The sequence below is a fragment of the Labrus bergylta genome, chromosome 21 (genome assembly GCF_963930695.1).
Source record: "Labrus bergylta chromosome 21, fLabBer1.1, whole genome shotgun sequence".
Classification (NCBI taxonomy): domain Eukaryota; kingdom Metazoa; phylum Chordata; class Actinopteri; order Labriformes; family Labridae; genus Labrus; species Labrus bergylta.
In genome coordinates, this window is record NC_089215.1 from 21,559,536 (window position 1) to 21,565,535 (window position 6,000).

Here is a 6,000-nt window from a genome sequence, read left to right on the forward strand (position 1 = left end):
AGACTGAGCTGAAATAAATGTTTTTGAAGAGGCCATTTCTGTATAAAAATTAATCACATTTGGACATTAGGGTTGTCAAGATACCAGAATTTCAAACTTCAAAGTGATTCAATAAATAATGGAAAAATATCAATTGTTTTTTTTTTAAATCAGAGCAACAAAAAAAAGATCTCAGAGGCAACCAATTTCGTTTAATTTCTGATCTAGTTTCAAAACTGGGATCAAACTGCTGCACACAACATTGGCAACGTTTCCACTGACAGCTGTAGATGTTGATGACGATATATTAACGTTAAAGGAAGAATATGTTATTTTTCACACTTAAATATAATATAAATCAAGTATATCCTCTGAAAATAACTCTGTGAGTCCTGACTGTCTACAATGGGTGTAACACCCGAGTCCCACTGTCTGTGATGTTTTCAGAGTTTTCAGAGTCCTATCTTCACTTTGTTTACATCGCCGGGACGGCCGGGCGGCTCATCCCCTCACGTATAAAAGTTGTTTAATGGAGGGACTAGAGAAAAGTTACTTTTGTATAAGACCATATTACATTTTTTAAGAAAAAGCTATTGACTCTATCTTTAATTTAAAGTTATGAATGTTCAGCAAAATCTTCTCTTCAAAGATTCATTGGAGTTGATAGGACATGATGCGACTTAGCTGATTTGTATATTTTTAGTATCTCTACTTAAATAGTTCACATATGGCTGAGCTAAGTATTGATTTAGTATTCTCTACTAAAATACTTAGCTGGACTTAGTTGTTAAACTTTTGGTTTTAAAAAAAAGTATTCCTTCAAAAAAAGCATTACATTTGTTGAATCATAATAATGCTTTGCTTTGAAGCTTTTTACATTTTGAAGTGAAATGTGAAAAATAAAGAAAATGTGATACAACATGGCATTTCCAAACATCTGGTTGTCATCACACAACGTCTTGTCATCACAATGCAACATGTAATCCTGGTGTTGTTTGGAAGGAGTCACAAACTCCTGTTACTCTGCACTTTTTTCTTTCACTTTCAGATTTGAAATTTTCTCAGAACTCTTCCCTTTACAGTAAGTGTGTTAGAAGCATTAGGAATAAGCTCACAGCCGCAAATGTGAATGAGCACATAAATTTCGCCTGCCACTCTTTTTTTCCCCCCTTTTGGTCTTTCTTGTTGCGTCTAAATTTTCCATCCTGCCTGGCCTCCCTACTGCTGAGAGTGCTGTTCCTCGAAGCCGCAGTGTATTTTGAAGCAAGGTCGGGAGAAAGCCATAGGCTCCAAAAACCAGGCACAAGACTCCCAGTGTTCCACTGTTCGGCTCGCTCTTGGCACCGGCTCCTGACCAGTGAGGTTTAGCTTTGGCCACAGCCACTGTGTGTGTATGTGTGTGTTTGTGTGTGAACATATATAGCCCCCAACCACCCCCCCCCCCCCCCATACTAACTTCTAAACCTATATAGGAATAGCTTCGGTTGACTCATTTATGAGCTCTCCCACATAGAAACAGGACCTTGGTGTGAGTCAGAGAAGTTTCTTTTGGAGAATTTTCAGTTTTTGTTTTAACCCCTAATTCTAACCCCTCTTGTATACACACAGTTTCCCCGATAGAACACAGATCTGAAAGGGAGGAGGGCCCAGATGTGTTGTAGATGTGTTTTGACAAATGTGAACACACAAGAAATTCAGGGGAGATCCTCTAAATTGGTTCCATACCTTGGCCGACAGTGGTGAGGTCATCCCCCATTGAAAAAAAACTTGAAGCTAGTAATTCTGACAGTGCTCAAATTTCATACTTTTCTTGCCACTGCGATTACAGACCATCATGCAAAATGTCAAGTATTTACAGAAGGATAATCTGTCGTCAACCTTAACCTGTTCTGATAGATCGGCCTACAGCATTTCATGTAAGAGAGCAGGGATGAGGCAGGACCAGAAACCTCACACTCAATTAACACATATGGATCTGACATTAATCCTGAAGCGTCCTTTAAGTATGTCAATGGAAAGCCATCCATCTGTCTTCATCCTCAGACAGAATATCCAAGCCGGGGTCTGGAAGTCTAGAACGCAACACGCAAAACCACAGCGGAATATAAATAAATGGCTGTATTTCTCTCCCTGCTTTTGTCTGGTCAGGACACTCCATGGAAAGTCTGCCAAGTTGAGCATCTACATTTGGGTTTGGCTGTTCTCCTCTCCCGACAGCTCGGCCTGGGCCAAACCACAGGAAAAGGAAGCGAAAAGTCCTCTCTGAAGGGCTTGTAAAATATTGTCCGGGGTAAAAATGGCCGATGAGAAAAGCAACACTCAGTCCCTCTGCTACAAACAGAAAGCCTTTGAAGGAGAATCATGGGCTAGTTGCTGTTGTTTTTGTTACCTTTGCTGCCCAAACCCTCATGTTTTACTGTTTCTCACAGTTAACTTCAGTTTCTAGTAAGTGTTTTGTGTTTTCTGGCAGAGAGATCGGGCATGGTATGGTGCAATAACCTCTGAGAATGGCACTCTAACTGTTTATTGGCTGTGTGAAGGCATGGGGTTTGGCTTCAAACTACCTGGAAACACCATTTAATATAAATGTTGGCAGTGCTATCTCTGCATATGAAGCACATCTCTTTAATTCTGCACATCCAGTTCCATTCAGTTAATGTGAAAAAAAGTGTACATGTTTGTAATTTTTTTTGGGGGGGCTGCTATTTTAACTTCCACAGTTTATTTTGATTTGCCAAGCACTATATATAACTTACCTGGCTGAAATCTACAACACAGTTTGGTAAATTATCAAACCTCTGGATATAATGTTCAACTTTAGAAATGATGTTTTATTTTGAAACAAAAATATTTTTTAAGGTTTAGTAGAAGTCCGGGAATATATTAGCTGAGCATTATATATGGGTGTGTGTATATATATAAACTCTCACTTTCTATTCTGATGCTAAGTAAGTGGCCACAGCCAGCAGATGGTTAGCTTTGAAAGAGGAAAATGGCTAGCCCTGGCTCCTGTCTAGCAGCATTTCAATAACTCATATAACTAACACATCATATATTCTTTTTTTAATCCCCACAAAGACACAACATGTGTTTGTGTAAAGTTATGTGCCAAGCTAGGCCATTTCTTTGTGGTGCAACTTCAATCTGCTTAATTCTAGGAAGTTAATTTGAAGCTATTTTTATATTTTTTTAGACTAAAAACTGAGAGATTAAATGTTTTATGGCATTTGGATGGTGGATTTTGTTTCCTTTGGGCATAGTCAGACTAGCTGAATGTCTGTGACCAGTCTTTGTTAAAGACCAATTGGTTTCTGAGGAAGCCCAACGAGGGCGTCGCCTTATTGGAAGTGCAATCTTCATCGTGCTTTCCAATCAATCTAAAAGCTGGCAAAAAGTAGAGCTGAGAAGGGCCTTAATCCTCCTGGCAAACAGTTAAAATACACCCACTTGACAGTCGACTAAGCCACGCCCTTTACAATGCAAATGTATGCAAAATTCTTAGCCCGATATAATCAAGTTTTCAGAAAAAAAGATACGAGCTATATAAACCAAAGAAAGGCATTTGAACTAGGCTGTAAACATGTTTATTTATGTTGTAAAAAGGAACATTTTAAAATGGGATTTTACAGGGCTTTTGCAGCCAGCCTCAAGTGGACACTCAAGGAACTGCATTTTTTTGGCTTAATTTTTCTACACTGGAGTTTGCCACTTGTTACTAACTCTCATAAACAAAGCACGTAAGAGTATTTACCAGGATATCTACCATGTAAACCATAACTTAAATGCCACTGCAATGACTGAGGACCAATTTAAGTACACCCCTCTAAGTAGCATTAAAAACCATCAACAAAGTCTGAATCAAAGTCAAACCTTTTTGATATAAAACACAAAATACATGCACCCTTATGAAAAGTGCTCAGTGATGAAACCCCTCCCAATCATGCCCTGCACATCCGCCCAAACACAAACAAACATATTAAAACTCTTGGAAGCGTATTCAGTTTTTTGTGTCAGTAATTCAAACCCTGAAATCAGTTCTTCAGCTGCAAATGGCTGAGTTACAGCTTGACCAGTGTAGAGAACACCTTCAGGATTAAAGCCTAGCTGTGAAATTGACCTGATATGTGGTAGCAGCAGTGGTAGTGGTCAGGACCTCTTCCATTTCAATGTTTTTCCATCCCTCATCCGAGGAGTTTTAACTCTCCCAATAAACACACATAAGATTCAAACCCAGTGTCACAAATACTTAGAGTCAAACAGAAAAGCAAACTAATCTCCTCCTACACACGCAGACACAACCTAAACAGACAAACATACACCACACACATCCTCCCACCCACTGTCTCTCTCCTCGACTGTCTGCCACAGAATGTACATTTTGTGTGCATGTAGTTTGATCTGTATTTATCTCCTTGTAAACATACAAGTGTGTTTCAATGCACATACCTACACACACACACATATAGTCTTAGAGGTGCATGAATGCCCTGATGAACGCATCAGTGGATACATGCATGCACGAGATGTGTGTGTGTGAGGACCCGGTGAGCCAACGTGCTGTGTGGAGGGCCATCTGGTCACCCCTGCCATGCCGTGGTCCCTGTGAAGTGCTGTCAGCGTGGCCGTTGCGGTCTCCCGTGGCGACTGAAGGCTTGCTGCACAGCACTTCCAGCCCAGGCAGCTGACCTCAGAAAAGGAAATTTGGGTCGCTCAAATGGAGGGGTTGCTCCTGAGCTATTTACAGAGCCCTCTACCGGTCCAGCGCCACCCACGATATTCCATATGAGAACCAGTGTGTGTGTGGTGCCTGTGGTGTGTGAGTGAGTGTTGGGGATTTAGGGTAGGGGGGGTTGCAGGGTACGTTTGTGTGTTCCTTAAGTGCATGTGTTTGTAAATGCAAGGGGCTTTAATGAGGAAATTCAGGCTTTACATTCATGTCTGCAGGCTTGTGTCCTAGCTTAGAAACGCATGTTTACTTAACGCTTTATCAAAATCTACATTATCCTATCTATAGAAACACTTTGATTTGATTATAACCTGCGATAAATCACATAATTACAGAAGTAAACAGAAGAACACCTTACATGCATTGACTCACATGTCAAACACTGGCAGATGAAACACTTCTCATTCAAATACAGCCGTACAACATAGCTGCAGAGGGACATACCATGAATTGTAAGTCGTGAATCACTGTCAGATTTATGGATATTCAACCTAAAACCTGCACCCCGGAGCCAAGATCAGGCTGATTCCTTTTTCTAGCCTTGTCTGTATAAACATCTGGGGCGTCATGGTTTGCTGATCATGGAAATACGATGAGGAGATGGAGAAGCGCATGAGCCCTAGATTAATGAGAAACCTGTCTGTAGGAAACTTTGGTTTAAGTGAGATCATGGGCATTTCTCTGTTGATGCCCATCAATTGGGTTTAATGTTTTTTTTCTTCTTGTTGAGACGTGGGGAATAATGCTGAAACAGCACTGTGGAATCATTTCTGGATCTGTTGCACTTTCACAGTATTTTACAGACGAACCACATGACATTGAAGGTATATAATCCTTGCCTGAAGTTGTTGACATTTTGGGGAAATCATTTGATCGGCTGAACATGCTGAAGGCTGTATCACAAGCTGTGGTAGAGTTTGTTTCATGCACCCTGCCTACAATCTCTTGAAGTACCTAAAGAAACGTAAGCAACTAAACAACCTCTTAAACGCCTACGAGCCCAGTACGCTCCACTGCCACCCAAGGGGAGACCTCCAGCATCTCTCAAAGTTGCCCAATGTTGTGAATATTAGGTTAAGGTTATTTTAGGCTGACCCGCTCCAGAAGCAAATTACAGTGCAAGAAGGGGGGGGGGGGGGGTGAAAAACCAAGTGGGCCATCCACCATGTAATTTTCCTGTTTCTCTTTCAAAGGATGAGGTATTCCTCAAGGAAGCCCTGTTAAATTTACAAGCCATGACCCCGCACATCGGCGGGAAGGAGGGCTCCTCTGACAGGGAAGACGAGCCATGGATT